Source organism: Triturus cristatus, chromosome 4_2 (assembly GCF_964204655.1).
Source record: "Triturus cristatus chromosome 4_2, aTriCri1.1, whole genome shotgun sequence".
Classification (NCBI taxonomy): Eukaryota; Metazoa; Chordata; class Amphibia; order Caudata; family Salamandridae; genus Triturus; species Triturus cristatus.
The window spans coordinates 83029367-83047603 of NC_140586.1; the positions used below are offsets into that span (position 1 = coordinate 83029367).

Genomic DNA, 18237 nt, shown 5'->3' on the forward strand with positions numbered 1-18237 from the left:
AATGGATGACATTGGCCCTACCAGTCAAGTCTGCATTCTGGTGGTGGTGAAGCGGAACAGCACCCCAGAATTACTAACAGATTTTCCTTTGGGGAGGACTGCATTAATGATTTCCTCTCTGTCCTCTCTGTTGTTATATTATGCGTGTATGGTTCCTGCTATGTGCATGTGGTGGAAACTAATGTTGCTACTGGATTCTGGTTATGTCCAGCATAAGCTGTCATGCACGTGCTGCACCTTTTGTTACTGCACAAGGGTAGTTTGCTCTGCTGCATACTGTTCTTTGTATAAAGCTTTCAGTGATGAGCCCTGTGAACTAGCTTTGTGTGAGGGGAATTTGCACTGTAGTACCTTGTTTCCTGCGAGGAAAGCTAGCGCTGGTGCGGTGTGTGCACTACATATTCTGTTTGTGAGGGAACTTTTAGTTATGTTGCTCTTGTGTGCATAAGTGAAGCCTGCACTGCTGCTAGCTCGTGCTATACCCCTTGGATGTTTGTGAATGGAATGCCGATACTTACATATGGTACCATCTCTGTGGCCAAAGGAAGCTTACAGTGCTACATTGGATGAGCAACATTGGACCGCCACACGCAGCAATGCGCATGCGTGCTGCAGCCTGACAACTGCCCCGCGGCTCATCCCCAGCAGATGGTGCTGTCCCACGTGCCGTGACGCCCGCTCGACGCCGCGCGGCTGGACGTGGGGCTCGCGCCTCAGCTGCCTGCCCTCCGCCGGGAAGATCCGCTGCCGCTCGAGCAGAGATGGCTTCTCCCAAGCGTAAGTACCGGCGCGTGGGCGGCTAATGGCGCGCCGAAGCGCACGCAGGCCGAGGGAGCCGCATCCTGCCGTGCTCGAGCGCTCCAAACTGTGCTATTTATACTCTTAGCCGTGGTTAATCCTGTCTTCTCGGCGGTGCTGCTGCGGACTGCGCCGCTAACATTTGTTATAGATTTATTTATATGTTTTGTGTGCAACCGACATAGCCCTCAATAGGCCATAAGACCAGCATCTCGGCGATTTTGGTTGTCCGGGGATAGCATCTGGACTGAGGCACAGGCTACTCCAGTTCAGTTACTTGTGGCCTCGATATTTATCTATAGATGACAGCTGTAACACACTCATGGAGTTAAAACTAACCGCTTGAAATAAATATCAAATACATTCAGCAAACAGTATATTTGTCTAAACCGTTGGTCTTCGTTTCTTGACCTGGGGAGGATGATGGTGTGGGTCGGTCTTGCTAAAGGATAGTTCGACCTCTGGCATGTGATGTCTGCCCTCGTCATAGGACAACGGTTCCCCCTTTTTCCTTCCGCAACTCATTACTGCTTTTTACACTCTCACAAGTCCTTTTTCCGTTGATTCTGTACCCTCTCACACATGCAGGCTTTGTGTCCCCGCCCTGTCACTGTTTCATCCCTTTCTCTCTTCTTGCGACCCTCTCTTCATTCTCTCCCCATTCAGACTGCTCTCATTATCCCATTATAACTGTTTTCTCCCCATTCTTTTTCTCCCACTCCCGTCCCCACTTTCTTCCCCTTCCCTCTACGTTGTCTTCCTCTCCTTTTCTCTCTTTCCCTATAACCTTCCCACCTGTCGTTTCTCTATCTGCCTACCGTCTCCCCGCCCCTGCCTTTCCTCTTCTCTCATTTTCCCTCTCTTTCTCCCTCTATCCTATTCTCCACACCCTGTCGTCTATGTGTCTCTCTTACCGACTCTTTTAGTTTATTTTTCATCGTCTGGTTTCACTTCTTTCTCACTCTGTTTATTTTCTTCTCAATATCTCTTCTCTCCTTCCCCTCTCACTATCTCTTCTCTCCTTTCTACTCTCACTCTCCTCTTCCACCTCTCTTTCGTACTCGCACATTCTCCCCTTCCACGGCTCACTCTTAGTTCCTCTTCTCTTTCCTTTCTTGCATTTCTCTTTCTCTCCGTACTCTCTCGGTAGTTGACCATCTTTCGCGCCTTATCTCTCACAGTCGTCTCTCTTGTCTCTGTTAATCCCCTCCTTTATCGCTTTGTAACCCCTCCCTACCCCTTTAATTTGTTTCCCCTCTCACACTCTCATTTCTCCTGGTCTGGCACTCCCCTCTCTCTCATTTTTCTTTCCCCTGTCTCCCTATGGGTTCCCATGTCTGTCTCTCATCCCCTCTCACACACTTTTCTCCTCCCTCTCACTCTGTAGACTCACCAGTCCCCTATTCTTAATATTCCTCTCCTCTTTCTCACTCATCCCTCTCGCTCCTTCTTGCCCACATCTCTTCTGCCACTTATTGTCTCACCTGCCACAGTCCCCCTGATATATATACTCCATAGTATCGCCCACAACCACACCCACTTTCCACTTCCCTATCCCTCTCACTTGCTCCTTATCTGCCCCTTCTTTTTCTTTTCTCTCCTCTTTCACACTGCCCTCCCCCTCTCCTTATTGCCACTTCCCTCATCTTATCCCCCTTATTTATCTCACCCCCTTCTCCCACTCTTTATTTCCTATCTCTCACCTTCTAAATATTTGCCTCCTGTTTCTCCTCTCCCCTCCCTGTCTTCCCTTCGTACTGTCTCTGCTCTCCATCTTTTCCCTTACTTCCCTCACCCCTCATCTGCCACTCTGTAGATCCCCATCACACCCCCTTCTAATTGCTTCTCCTTTTCCACCCTATTCCCTCTCTCACCCTCCTTTTTACTGTCTCACATTCTCCCAGCTGTCTCAATCCATTGCCAGACTCCAGCTCTAAGACACTTACTTCCCTTGAAGTGGCTTCTATTTTTAGCTACTTTCAGCCAATTTGTGAGCGGTAAGGGAAGAGTGTAGGGGGGCACCCAAGAATGACATCTATGCCTGAAGTCCAGGGTCTATTGTTCTGTAGTGCAGCATTTATGCAGCGCTTACTACCCCTGCGTGGGGCACTAAAGTGCTTACCCACATGGGCAGCAAGCTACATCATGTGGGATGTGTGGTTGGAAACGTGTTGTCTTTGCACGTAGCAGTGTGGTGGATGATGAGGTGTGAGAGAGAGGTGCAGTTTGTGGTTTTTCGGTAAGCTGGCAGCTTTGAACAGCTCTGCAAGCCCCTTTATGTTATTTCTTATGATTATAGTCTGCTTGGATGGTTACTGCACTATGATGTCCAACATTAAATGTTGTTTATAGTTGTGGTCCTGAGCTGGCATGGTTAGAGAGAGAGAGAAAGTGGAGAGAACTTTTGTTGCTATCGTCTCATATCCAAGTGTCATTGTGAAATGTAAACAAGTGGTCATAGGGTATCAGTATTTAGACCTGCAATGCTGGACTAGATAAAAGTCCTCTAATTGGCTGGCAGCGTATCACAGATCTCTTCAGTTATTACATGCCTTTTTGTTTGGTTATAGTGGAATTATTGGCTGCTAAAGTACTGGTGATGGACAACTCCTCTAGCAGATATGTATTATGTGAGTTTTAGAGGTGTAAGTTACAGTTGCCTGCTGAGTGTTATTGTATTAGTGTGGGGCAGAAATGTTATATATGAATTGGCGTAACTAAATATTAACAAGGTGAACCGTAGGTGAGCCCTTCATTGCTTACCTGCATTTAGAAAGTAATTTTCTGGTTGGGTTGTTGCCTGTGAGTTTACGCTGAAGATTGAGCTTGAAGATGTGATTGTCTTTCCTAGTCCTAGCCCTATGATGTGGGATGATGTAATTATAGATGAAATAGCTATGTTTTTAACTATCTTCTGCAGTATGTGTGGTCCTGGATGCTTCAAATGTTGGCTGGTAGTAACTTCCAGAAGTATGCGGCTTGTACTGAGAAAGTTGTATCTCCTATGGTTTTCTTATGATAAGTGGTGCAAACCTAGTGCCAGTGCTTGATTTGTTGGGGAAAACAAATTGTGACACGGCCCTCTTTAGGAGGCTACTGTAGCTTCCACCAGACTTTGCCCCTGCCAGCGACTGTACCAACACACTTACTAACCATGACGCTCCTACAAGTGTGACAAAACAGACAATTCCAGGCCCCCTTATCTATAAGAATGGCTTGCGCTGTAGGTATTAGTTATTTTTAAAGTATATTGAATCCATAAACAACTGTTGGTATTCTCATCTCTAAATTAGACAAACAGCACCACTATGTGACAGACTGTCATAAGTGCCGGTGTTGACAATTAAGGGCCGGTGCTGAGCTGACAATTAAGGGCCGGTGCTGAGCACCGGAAACCACTGGCTTAAATTAAACGCTGTCTGGTGTGCAGTGTCCATCAATCATACAGGATTTGTAAAGCACGGCTAATCACTCACGAGGGTCTCCAGGTGCTGTGAACCCCGCGGAGGAGGGGTTCAGATGAACAGCCAGGTCTTGAGTCTTTTCCTGAAATCTAGCAGAGAGGATGAGGTTCGGAGGTGACGGGGAGGAAGGGGGGCGGGGACGTTCCAGGATTTGGCAGTGAAGTAGGAGGAGTGACCACCACTGTTGCTTCGGTGATTGAGGGGGTGTGTGAATGAGGAGAGAGAGGGGGAGCGTAGATGTCTGGTGGGTTGGTGGAAGTTCAAGCGGTGGTTGATGTATGCTGGTCCTTGGTTGTGCAGGGCTTTGTAAGTGTGGATCAGCATCTTGAACTGACATCCCTTCTGAAGCTTCCTGAGGTGGCGGTGATGTGGGTTCGTCTGGGGAGGTTGAGGATGTCCTCAACACACCCTAGCCTCTGTTCTATGGGTCAAGGGCCTTTATGGGGCAGTCGGCATTACTTGCCCTCCTCTCTGTCTTTTCTGCTCTATATATCCCTTATGAATATATAAACAAGCAATAGTAGCAAGGGAAATCATAGGGCCATTTTCCACAGGGCGGCCATCGTCCCTTCAGGCATCTTAAGAATGCAGAACGTGTGCTTGGCAGCCAGATGCTCAAGCCTTAGTGACAAGGGAATTGATTACGGTTGACATGTCTAGGCCAAACATTGAGATTTCCTGGACACTGGGCTGCAGGTTGTATGTTAAAATGGTAAGAAAAGAGGGCAGTCTTGTTCCTCCAGTCTTTCAGCCAATTACCTAATTTGTCTTACAACCAGGCGTCACTGCAGCGATACGACTGCTATCTTGACAATCTGAACTAACTCCATATTGTAACTGGCCTCTGGGTATCACTGCTGTCCCAGTAGCAGTTGCCATACTGTGATTGGTCACTAGATGCCTGCCTACTTCCAAATGGACATCAGCAGGTGACTTGACAGTGGCTGTCCGTGCTGCACCAACGTCTGCGCCTTCTAGAAGCTCATATAGTGCCACATGTATAGACTGGAAATGTGTATCATAAACCTGATTAGGAAACAACTGAGAGTAACTATTCATGGCCCTATGCCAGTGGGGGTAACGATGATCATATCAGCGGTTCTCTCAGTGGTTGCCTTCTAGCGAGCCCAGACGACAGGATCAGCTCGGTATCCTTTTTATGTGAAAACTGGCATCTAGGTATCACTGCTGCATCAGTATCTCCTCAATAAATCTTTAGCACTACAATACAGTCCCTCAACATAGGGAGCACTGCTGCACCGGTGTCTCCTCTCTAAGCACTCCTCTGCTGCCATATTATCTCTGACCACTGGGTGTCACTGCAGCACTAGTGTGTGCCCCCCGCAGAACCATTTAACTGTCGTACTCCGACCGTCCACTTGGTGCCCCCGTGAAAACAACTGTGCTACATATTTACCCTTAGGTTTTTTTTCCATGACCCCATGTTTGCCTGCCTTTTTAGTAAGAAATAAAAGGTTCTCGCCTTTGATTTGAGCAACCCCTTTTGAGAGTAGGGTCCAGATATAATAGATTTTTCTCAATTTTCTCTTTTGCAGTTTCTTACCCATTTTTAGGTCTCGCCTACGCAGCGCGCATGCGCCGCATAGGAGGGGACCTCTTGGAATCGATCAGCTTTTTTTCCTTAAAACGTGCACGCTTTGCATTGCTTTCAATTGTAATGCGCGCATGCTAGGCGTTTCCCTTGCGGGAGCGAGTGGTGCCATCTGTTAGCAATTATCGCGCTCGCTCCCGCAAGGTAAACGCTGCGCGTCCCTGCTCTCGGCCGCACTTCCCCCACCACTCCCACTTGTTTACCGAGCGTCAGTTAACTCTCGGGCTACACTGAGAGTGAGACCTGTTTGTACTTGTTTAACAATGAGAGTGACACGCTTCGATTTGTCAATCGTTAAAATCCTATGACTTGTAAATACCTGTAACATATATCTTTTTCTAAAAGCGCTATTTAAAAAAAATAAAAATCTTTTGCATCACTATGACACTGGCTATTAAATCAGTAGCACGAAAAGGTTGCATAGTCTGGCTTCTGTTTCTATTACCATTGACGGTCACCTCGTTTGTGTCGATGATCCACGACTACGTTTACGCGCAAAGCTTTTTGTTTTTCTGACCAACTTTTGTGAAATCCCTGATCACATGATCCGAATGTTGTTATATTTTGGGAAGCAGAACTCTACGTGCTACAAAATCAAGTTCAAGAGCAACTACTAATGTCCGTAAAGCCTGGCACCAGGACTTGTGACATGTTAGGCTGCAGCATTTTGCATTTAGTTATGCGTTTTTATATAACGCAAACTTTACCCGAAGGTGTCAGAGCGCTTTACAATAGGACTAGTTGCATTACAAAAGGACGTGCTTAGTTACAAACGAAAATTAAATAGGCTGGTAGAAGGCTGTGTTATGCATGTTCAGCTTCGGGTGTCTTGGTGTTAAATTAAATAACAGACGTTTGCAATTACCCAACTCAATGCACTATGTTTGTTTGACCTCTGAAGGTTAAATGGTTAACTGGACCCACTAGGATTCAAGCCTGTCACCATGAAGCCAAACACAACGCTCTTTGCAAATTTAGAAAATATTCAGGTCTCTGATGTCTTGTGTGTCTTAGTGTCTAGAACACGGTTACTCATTGTACGGCCCGCGGGCCGCCAGCGGCCCGGCAAGCCTTTCTTGGCGGCCCGCGGACCTTGCAGACATCCTACCTGTGTTTAAAAATATATATATATAGTTTTAGCAAACACTGCCGGGTGCAGCAGCCCGGACTCTGAGACTCTGCTCTGTGGGGCCGGGAGATTCCAGTGATTGTCAAAGTGGAGATGCAGGGGCCTAAGAGGTGAAATACAACAAAGCCTTATTCACATTTAAATGGTCTTTTAAAGACCTGTGAAGTACTCGGGTGCGGCTGTGTGTGCGCGCTGGGAGTCAGTGCAGCTGTGTGTGCGCGCTGGGAAGCTGTCTCAGCCCGGGCTGAGGGCTGACACACACACACGGGGTGAGATGACAGAGGGTGACCGAGGGAGGGAGAGGGAGACAGAAAGGCGCAGTGTGGGGGAGGGAGAGGGAGGGAGAGGAAGGGAGACAGAGAGAGGAAGGCAGAGAGGGAGACGGAGGGCGGGAGACGGAGGGCGGGAGACGGAGGGCGGGAGACGGAGGGAGGGAGGGAGGGAGGGAGAGGGAGAGATAGAGGGAGGGAGATAGAGGGAGGGAGACAGAGAGAGAGAGAGAGAGAGAGACGGAGGGAGGGAGACAGAGACAGAGAGAGATGGAGGGAGGGAGACAGAGGGATTGTGGGAGACGGAAGGAGACAGAGGGAGACGGAGAGAGACGAAGGGAGAGGGAGGGAGACAGGGAGAGATAGAGGGAGGGAGATAGAGGGAGGGAGACAGAGAGAGAGAGAGACGGAGGGAGGGAGACAGAGGGAGGGTGGGAGACGGAGGGTGGGAGACGGAAGGAGACAGAGGGAGACGGAGAGAGACGAAGGGAGAGGGAGGGAGACGGAGGGAGAGGGAGGGAGACGGAGGGAGAGAGACAGAGGGAGGGAGACAGGAATGGAGACCGAGGGTGACAGAGGGAGGGAGGGAGACGGAGGGAGACGGAGGGAGACAGGGAGGGAGAGAGACAGAGGGAGAGAGACAGAGGGAGAGAGACAGAGGGAGGGAGACAGAGGGAGGGAGACAGAGGGAGGGAGAGAGACAGGGAGAGAGGGAGGGAGGGAGATAGAGGGAGGGAGACAGAGGGAGAGAGACATAGGGAGAGGGAGGGAGACGGAGAATGACAGAGGGAGGGAGGGAAACGGAGGGAGGGAGACGGAGGGAGATGGAGGGAGACAGAGGGAGACAGAGGGAGGGAGACGGAGGGAGAGAGACAGAGGGCGAGGGAGGGAGACAGGGAGGGAGACGGAGGGTGACAGAGGGAGGGAGAGAGACAGAGGGAGACAGAGGGAGGGAGACAGAGGGAGAGAGACAGAGGGAGAGAGACATAGGGAGAGGGAGGGAGACAGAGGGAGGGGGAGAGACAGGGAGAGATAGAGGGAGGGAGACAGAGAGAGGGACGGAGGGAGGAAGATGAAGGGAGACAGAGGGAGGGAGGTAGACGGAGGGAGAGAGACAGAGGGAGAGGTAGGGAGACAGGGAGGGAGACGGAGGATGACAGAGGGAGGGGGGAGACAGAGGGAGGGAGAGGGAGACAGAGGGAGGGAGACAGAGGGAGAGAGACAGGGAGAGGGAGGGAGACAGGGAGGGAGAAAGACAGGGAGACAGAGGGAGGGAGGGAAACGGAGGGAGGGAGACGGAGGAAGGGAGATGAAGGGAGACGGAGGGAGGGAGGGAGACAGAGGGAGGGAGACGGAGGGAGGGAGACGGAGGGAGGGAGACGGAGGGAGACAGAGGGAGGGAGATGGACGGAGACGGAGACGAGATGGAGGGAGAGGGAGACAGAGGGAGAGAGACAGAGGGAGAGAGACAGAGGGAGAGAGACAGAGGGAGAGAGACAGAGGGAGAGAGACAGAGGGAGAGAGACAGAGGGAGAGAGACAGAGGGAGAGAGACAGAGGGAGAGAGACAGAGGGAGAGAGACAGAGGGAGAGGGAGGGAGACATGGAGGGAGACAGAGGGAGAGAGACAGAGGGGGGGAGACATGGAGGGAGACAGAGGGAGAGAGACAGAGGGGGGGAGACAGAGGGAGAGGGAGGGAGACAGAGGGAGAGAGACAGAGGGGGGGAGACATGGAGGGAGACAGAGGGAGAGAGACAGAGGGGGGGAGACAGAGGGAGAGGGAGGGAGACAGAGGGAGGGAGAGAGACAGGGAGGGAGACGGAGGGAGGGAGATGGAGGGAGACAGAGGGAGGGAGAGAGACAGGGAGGGAGACGGAGGGAGGGAGATGGAGGGAGGGAGACGGAGACAGGGAGGGAGACGGAGACAGGGAGGGAGATGGAGACAGGGAGGGTGACGGAGGGAGGGAGATGGAGGGAGACGGAGGGAGACAGAGGGAGGGAGAGAGACAGGGAGGGAGACGGAGAGAGGGAGACAGAGAGGGAGTCAGAGGGAGGAGGGCGACAGAGGGAGGGCGACAGAGGGAGGGCAACAGAGGGAGGGCAACAGAGGGGGAGACAGAGGGGGAGACAGAGAGGGAGACAGAGGGAGGAGGGCAACGGAGGGAGGGCGACGGAGGAAAGGTGACGGAGGGAGGGCGACGGAGGGAGGGAGACAGGGAGAGAGACAGGGGAGAGAGACAGGGGAGAGAGACAGGGGAGAGAGACAGGGGAGAGAGACAGGGGAGAGAGACAGGGAGAGAGAGACAGCGGGAGAGATAGAGGGGGAGGGAGTGAGAGGGAGGGGAAGAGAGAGAGGGAGGGGGAGGGAGAGGGAGAGAGAGAGAGATGTGTGTATGTCGGGTTGCTCAGTGGACGAAGGCGTCTACTGCAGGGACCTGTGTTCAACCTCGTGGTCACAATTTTTTTTGCTTTAGCCCCACCCCTCCCCCTCTGACCCCGCCCCCACCGGTGCAGCCCTCGGCCACAAACCACACTGTAAATTTGGCCCCCGAGAGAAAGTTTGTGAGTACCCATGGTCTAGACGCACTGAAAGGTCTAACTTGCTCTCACTTATTATACATGTCATTCACTAAAACAACAGCCACACTCATGCCTATGCTCAGCATCCCCCGAGAATCATTTTTATGAAACACTGGTCTCAAAGGCACATATCTAATGAAGACCTGGAGTGATAAATGGACTCGGAGAGTAGACAGTTTCTGCCATAAAGTGTGTTTTTCTCCACTACTATGCACAGCAGCTGACAACAGTAAACTTGGTGCAAACGGATTTCTGTGCAGGTGTCAATATAAACATTAGAACCCAGGGTACTGTGATAATGAGTTTAATTTCCAAACGTCAGGTGAATCTGAAAAAATTGTACAATGGAAGCCAAAGAGACGGCATATAAATTAAAAAAATTGGGCTCAAAGAAGAGCGAGCTATAGAATGCCACATTTCAGGACTCTGGAGGGAATACTAGGGCCTTGATTTTTCTTTTTTGTTATATCATGACTATGTTAATATTGAATTTATGAAACTATATAAGATTTCATTGCGCCAACAAATGCGACAATGAGAGCTCAGGATTTATAGTATTTTATGTCATATAAATTGTGGAGCTGATTTGTTAAAAATCATATAAATGGCTTATATCTCCTAATGTCATTCGGATATTCAGGTTAAAAGAAGTTCCAGACGCTTTCATATCTGTAACTCAATCCGTAATCTTCAAACATGATCGCCTACAAATCACACGTTTTACACCTCAGAGGAGACTTTCCAAATCAGATCACGAAAGAGATACTGTGCACAAAAAACAAAATGAAAAGAAAAGAAGCATTGGCATAGCCAATAGGTCTCGCCTTTGGAACCTTATAAGTATTTAGTTATGCAGTACAATATCCTTGGTGCAACAACATCAACTGTTGCTTGTCTAAACACTAAATAAGGTCCCAAAGGCGAGACCTATTGGCTATGCCAATGCTTGTTTCAGTTCCTGCTGTCTTCCCTGGCCAAGAATTTTCTCCTTTGACCTCTGTAAAACCAGAAGCACCTAGGCAAAGGCGCAAATGGTCCTTTCATGGTGAATGCAATAAGTTCCATGCATTCGTCTCTGGTGGGGAACCGGCAGCGATATATGAAACTCGACACCTCAGTGGGCAGAGATCACCACACACGAAGCGACGCATACAGCAGTTTCCGCTGGTTTGGGCATTCCACGTGAAATCAAAGCCACAATTTTGTTTACAGTGCCATCTTTCAATAGCAAAGTTGGGCTAATTCCCAGGTTAGAAAGTAAATACTCCCTCTTTCCTCTCATTTTGCTTTTCCATTAAATGTAGAGTTTTACTGTTTCTTTTCCTGATGGGGTCTGCAGTGCTAACCCTTTTATAGTTAACGTAAACACTAAAAGCCATCGTTGGCTCTCCATCAAGGAGTAAGGTTTCTCTTTTCTGTGGGGGTTGTTCGGTGGGTGAGGGGTTGACATCTGCTTCCAGAGCACACCAACGCCCCCTGGTCCTCGACATCTCCCTGAAACGGATGTAGTTGGCCGGATCTCGCTGAAACTCACAGATGTCACCCCAAATGAAGCTGAAATAGATTGAAAAGAAAATAACTCTGTAACGCTAGAGAATGGCCACTTATGGTCCATGCCTGTTTGGGTGCGCTCTAGAAGGGGACGTTCTCTAACCTCATTTTCACCCTGTCTCGATGAGATGTGAGAACACCCCGACCACCTTCCCGCCGCAATGACCCCCCCCCCCAATTAAAAAATATATAAATGTCCGTGCCTCGTAAAACTCCATGGAATGTTAAGAGCGCACAGAGCATCCTCTCTTTGGGACCCCTCTGGAGAGGATGAGGGAACAAACTTTGAAATCTTCACTCGTAGACTGAACCGCGCCTTGAAGCTGGCCCTTTAAGAGGGGCGGGGAGGGTCCCTGGCGCTCCCAGCCCCGTTCAGAGGGATCTGCTCGGCTGTGATGAACCGCCAGAGCTGGGGGACCTCTGGACCAGCAGCAGCAGATGAGGTGAGCAAGTTCACGGTGCTGCTGGCCATCAGCTGGGCGGGCAAGACAAGGCGAGGCGCCTTGAGGCGTCAGCCAAGAGGAGGGGGGCAGGGGTTTGCGAGGTTGTTACCCCAGCAGAAGAGAGGAACGGGGTGCTGCTAGCTGTGGGCAGGGAACTCAAGGGGTGCACCGATCCTGCTGCTCAGTTTGTCAACAGAAGTGAGCGAAGGGCCGGTACCAGCAGCGCCAAACAGCGGATGTGTGAACACAGGCAGGGGTAGTGAGATATTACTGTGGGACGTAGCTGGTGACCATCAGCGACGGTGCTGCTGAGCTGTTAGACATTAGTCTAAAACAAAACTGAGGTGGAGCTCGCATTCATCAACGTGGCGATAAGCGGATGGGCTTAGGGGCAGCCCCGAAAGCCGCTGGGCTGTAGGAGAGGCAGGGGGCTGCCGCCATCAGAAGTGAGCGATAGACAGGGTCTGCTGATGAGATATCACAGAAGGGAGAATGCTGCTGTGCTGTTTGACATTAACAGCGTACTGTAAATACTACACATGCACAAACCACCCTGACCCCCCACTCCCCAACCCCACCGCACACCCCTTCCCCTGCCCAGGTCCCAGCTCTCAGTGCTAAACTATCCGCCCTCCCCTTCCAGGGAGTTCCGCCGACGAGACCAGGGGCACGAACACATGAACACATCTGCACTGTCCAGGGCTGCTGCTGGAGGCCACACGGCGCGTCGGCGGGTAAGCAGTGCGCAAATGCACATTATATAGGTGGCGTGTTGTTTATACAAGGCACATAACTGCTCCTGTGCGCTTTCTGCAGAGCTTTTTGATCAGTTGCGTGTGTATGCATGTATGGAAATGTGTACATGTATAATTTAATGTATGTCAGCATTTGTGACTCATAGTTGAAAGAAGTGTATATCTCTCTCTATATGTTTATATTTACATTCCACTGGAATTCGAAAATGTGCTTCGCCCCACCGCTCATCGCTGATAAAATCTTGAGATTAAGCTCTATGTATATTACAGACATTAGCCTCCTAAGGCAGTAATTTAGAAACTCCCTTTATCTTAATACGGACTAATGACTCATTTTACCCTTAATGAGTCCTCGGAGGAGTCACAACTCGGAGACATTTATGTGTAGGCGTTTATAAACAAAGATATTTTAGTAGAGTCAAAGCACAAAAGTTTAATTCCGTGCTGTTAGAAAATCGCTTTAAACAGTTGTTTGTGTTGTAGTTAGGATGGCCTTTTCACAGTAGTTGAAATTTACTTTGCTACTAACATAATCTGACTTTTGGTGTAATGAATGAGAGGTATAATTAACACGTTCAAGTTATGGATACATAATGCATGACTGTGTAAATGCATCAAGTATTGACATCATGGTTAACTGTGTAATAATACCGTCCAGTTATGCCCTCGAGGGCCTCTGGTAACACCACAAAAGCAACCATCCTAAAGCCGAGGGGTTTGTAAATGTCTCCAGAATCCCGAGAAGGCAATAGAGAACCCTATTACACATGTTACCTGTTATGTATTTTTTTTTACATTACATGGTTCTTTGTAGTGATTAGCTTAAAAAAGCTGTTTTCGTCAAAGGGCAACTAACAATAGGCCCTGATTGTAATTAGAATTTTTTTTGGGCTTTCATAAATACATTTTCAATAAAATAATGGTGAGGGCCAGTGGATTTCTGTGATTCCGTGGCTGCAATGTTTACTGCTTAATTATGGGTTTTGCCCTTGGTTGCGTAATTTGCATTAATTGCAGATTTTACAAATTATGTGTTTGTGGCTCAAATGGATGAGAATCATACTGTCACAAATGGAGGCACATAGTTTGTGGTTTTTTGGCCATATAATTCCGATAACTTTGCCACATGATTTGGCCCGCAGCGCCGCATAATCCCAGTAGCCCCGACAAGGCAGTAGCAAAGTTCTCCAGAGTAGTTTGGGCTGTCATGGAGATGAAATACGTAGTTCATGGCAAACCATTCAACATTTTCAAAATTTCACGGTTCTCAATGAAATGTGGGATTTTTGTACCCCTGCATTTTTTTATGGAATAAAAGTACCCACACGTGTAACATTTATTATTATATATAGCCTCACCCGCTGCCTCAAGTACTCCACACACACCACAGCTTCATTTTTCAGCATTAAAGGACGTTAAACAAGCTGACACATTTTGCCTGAAAGCTCAGTCAAAATGCATCATGTTATTTTGCTTCAATTAAGGGTGAAATACTGGAGACGTGGTATGTGCGCCGTTCTTGAGGGAGTGGGTGTAGAATACTGAAACGGTGTCTTTCTGTGAGATTTGCTATTGGTAAGCGCTGTTTTATTGCTTTTAATGACGCTAAAAGACCTCCTCCTGCCCGGAGAGGCACCCTCCTGCCCGGGTGGTGGTGGTGGTTGGCGGCAGGGACTTTTGCGGGATGTAGCTGGCCCGAGGTTTTTTTTTTTTTTTTGGGAGGGGGCGGCACAGCCCTAGCAAGAGGCAATTTGATATGTTTTCAGTGTGAGCTTGGCTCGCTTCCTGGTTCTCGGCTCTCTCTTGAGGATGGAGCGGAGGTTTGGAAGGGGGGTGTGGGGCAGGTCTGGCTGGCCCTATATTTTTTTTGCTGACCTGGCTTCTCCCCCTTCCTCCTCCACCAGTACAGATGTTTGTCATTAAGGCTTAACCCTGGGATGCCTTGAAATCCTCCACAGTGGTGAATTTGGTGGGCCGCCCTTTCTCTGCCTGCTCACCCACCGCTAGGAGTGAGAAGACCCCCAACTTTTATGTGTTTGAGTGAAAAAGAGGGTGTCTGTGATGTGGTGCTGAATATTATTATTGCAGAGTCCTTTTCCTAAAATTTTGCTCCCCTTTCTTCTGGGTTTTCATTCTGCTGTAAAACCCCTGAGATGTCCCCACACATTAGAATAAGTGGCTGTTACTGCATGTGGAAAAAATCCGTCTTTTTCTTTTATCGATTTAACTTTAATCTGATGTTATTGATCCCTTTTTTGTGAACTCGCTTTTACTTTCTTTAGGGGTGCATAATCTTACCTTTCAGTTTATTGCTTCATTCAGCTGTTGAACTGGTAGTAATGAGATAAAACTTTTGCCCAGATAGCATTCATGTTTCAAGTTGATGGACTACACTAGAGAATGACCTTTGTCTGCATCGTCAAAAATCCGGATATATTTAAAAGTAATTTGAACAGTGTGTGAATGATTCCTTCCATCTCATGAAAATGTTTTGTTTCATTGTTCTTAAAAATGTGTTATTCCAGAGAGACTGTTTTTAGAGCGGCAGCTATTTCAAGAGGACACTCAGAGCGCAGAAAAATCTCAAACATCTTACTTATGTTTTTGATGTCTGTTGTAATTGAATCAATTCAATCAAGCTTTATTCGACAGTTGAGTCATAAAAGCACATTACAATCATAATATAGAACAGCTAATAAATTATCTAAAAAAAAATTAAAATTACAATTAAATCTCTGAGCAACCGTCAAATGCAATACTTAAAAAAAAGATAGAAAAATTTCAATCAATCTAAAACCAATACATTTACTCTTATATTAACATTGCACTATTTAATGGGCATGCTGTTTTATTGAATCCTAAAGTGCCTCCTAGCGAGGCGCTTTCATTGTACCAGGCTGTTCTTTCTTAAGGGAATGAGTTGCTTTTAAAGGTCGATTTGTGGACTCAGTATAAATCCCGAGCTGAAGCTCAGTCCTAAGCATAAGCTGGGTACACAGAATGAAAGAGGCGCTCTGTTTATTACAAGAAGTGTGCACGTGCAATGTGTTTTAGGCTGAGTTCAGCAATAGTGCATCACTGAGCTGAAAACAAGCCTACACGTGCACACTTCTTTTATTACACGCTACTTACTCTTGGCGTTTAAAGGGCTGTGTTAAACGAAGAAGTGGTCCTAGGCTTCCATTCAAGGGAGACTTTTATTGGTTAGTGAATAAAAGGTTCAAGTCATTCTGTTGAATGTATATATTTTCCTTTCTTAATAAACCTTTCTATCTTATGTGCTGTTGGAATGCCTTTTGTGTCAATGTATGTTAAGATGGCAAAATAGAGCAATAACAAAGTTATGAACATGCTCCCTATAATTAACTTACCAGGGAGAGGGTCTATCAGGTCCACCCAGATGCTGTGACGTCAAGCATAGGATATTAAGACATCTTAGTGAACAGTGTAAGGGGTCCTCCCAGATGCAGGAAAGTTGCAAAGCCTCGGATAGTTGCAAAGCCTCGGATATCCAGGCACCGCAGTAGAGGATTCCCAATGGGCTACTCCAAAGCAATGGAGGCACAACCCCCCAAGCTTAGCAAAGGGCCTGTGTTGTCCCACCCTGGAGTGACAAAGGTGACAAAACTTCTAAATATCTTCTCTTCCAAGCTCGTTTTCATTCCCAAGACCACAGGGTCATGAAGAGTGCCTTCCTACATTTGTGCCTACTTTGAGGGATTCAATCCATGCTCACTCTACCTTTCTAGAGCGCCTTGCTTGTTACAGTGGCCCCATCCAGGCTGGGCTATCTAATCTACACAGGACCTCTGGACACAATCATTGTGAAAGCCAAGGGGCTCACAATGATGCTACCATATGTGCTCAAACTGCGTTCCTCCAGCAACCTTGTTCCCAGCCGCGGCCGCTGCAGGTAAGAGCGGTGGGGCGATGTTTGGGGGGATTTCGAGAGGCGACCACGAGGGAAAATTAAATAAATAATTAATTTCCCCTCGTGGTCGTCTCTCGCAATACCCCCTCACCTTGCCTCACCGCTCTTACCTGCAGCGGCCACGGCTGCTTGTACCGGTGCTGAAGGCCCAGCACAAGTTATGGTTAAAGGAGAGAAACTGCTTCAGACTAATGTACATCATCCAGGAGGGGATGGGGGAAGGGACACTGCTCACCCAACCCCGATTTTAGCATTGAAGATGCAGACAACGTACAGATAGGAAAAAATGCCACTTAAATATATTGTGCATCATCTTCAAGGTGCAATAGGCAACGGCCTTTGCTCGTCCAGCCAAGTCCTTCAGAAATGACCAGGTAACCAGATGGTCTGAGTTGGCGTCGCTGAGCCGGCTTCACTTCCAGCCTGCAAGATATAAGCGGTCCAGAGAAGATCCCTCCATTCTCAAGTCTCCGCCCTCTGAAATGTACTTCTGTCTAAGATTTTAAGAATATTTCCTGAGGCGTAGGAAAGGACTAAAACATACCTACTCCTGATGAAGTACGGCTATGCTGACCATGAGATAATCCCATGATCTGGCACTGGTCCTGCCCCCATGGAGACCAGGACCCCAGGCAACAGTCATAATCCTTGCTGAAACCCTCCTTCAGTTCCTTAAAGTGACTATAAAGCAGTATGAGCAATTTAATAAAAAATCTAATAATATAAATATAGACAAAATGCTGAAAAGAACTGCAGTGGAAGCAATTGACAGCATAGAATTAAAAACTAAAAAGTAAACAAGTTAAAATGTTAATCGAAAAGTCAACCATATTTTGGGAATAATGGGTTTATTTATGACATGACAAGCCCATGCGAGTTTGAAGGGACTTAGTAACTTTAAGAAATAAGGTGTGACTCTGTGTATCTATGTATATATATCAATATATAGCTGTGTGTATGTGTGTGTGCATATAAGACAAAGAAAGAATTTGCACCTCTCTAGTTTAGATTGAGACAAGCGCTGCACAGAAATGTGGTCCTACGTCACCATTCTGTCCGAGACTTTTCAAAAAGTGTTCCGTCCTCTAAAATATTCCTGTTGAATTTTTGGCCCATTAGGCGACCGAAACTTGGCGTCATGTGACGAAAATTATAATCTCAATGCACATTGGTGATGTCACTGATGATGTCATGTGTGAGTTGATGGGCAGTATATGGCAGTGACAGAAGTTCGACTGGTAAGCTGCCTAAACTGATGAATTCCGTAGAATCTCTGTTTCTAGGTCACAACATAACACTGGCGGCCCTTGATGGGCGGCGCCTGCTGCACGCGCTGCGCTTATTCAAGGCAGGGCCCTTCACTAGTGCTCCACCTAAGTCCCACCAACCTTTAGGCAGTAAGGAAGGTAAGGCGTCACAGGAGAGCTGGCAACTTTTCAGCCCCCCAACTCTTCAAGGGGCCCAATTCAGCCCTGGGCCAATGAATATCTGTGAGGTATTGAAGGCTCCGGGGTGCCCCTTCACAGAGGGGCCTCTCATTTTAGTTGCACCACTGTCTCTAGGATGAAGAGGGGCTTGGGAAGGGGGGTGCTAGTACATTCTTTTTCTTTTACCTGCTCTTTTCAGACCCTATAGCTGCTTCTGCTCCTATTGTTCTGCTAAATATCTTTTTAACACACCAATGTGTTTAATAATGTGAGCCCAT

General features: G+C 48.0%; 1 protein-coding gene across 3 annotated transcripts in view; it reads left to right on the plus strand.

Moving 5' to 3' along the window:
• Positions 1-732: 732 nt before the first annotated feature.
• KANK2 (KN motif and ankyrin repeat domains 2) overlaps positions 733-18237 on the plus strand; it is a 251838-nt gene continuing 234333 nt past the window's right edge. For 2 of the 3 annotated variants that reach the window (XM_085600644.1, XM_085600647.1), the window contains exons 1-2: positions 11709-11846; positions 12490-12580. The gene's annotated coding sequence lies outside the window, so the exon portion shown is untranslated. Of the gene's footprint in view, positions 778-11708; positions 11847-12489; positions 12581-18237 lie in introns of those variants that run through there. The other variant, XM_085600645.1, reaches the window with a different exon arrangement.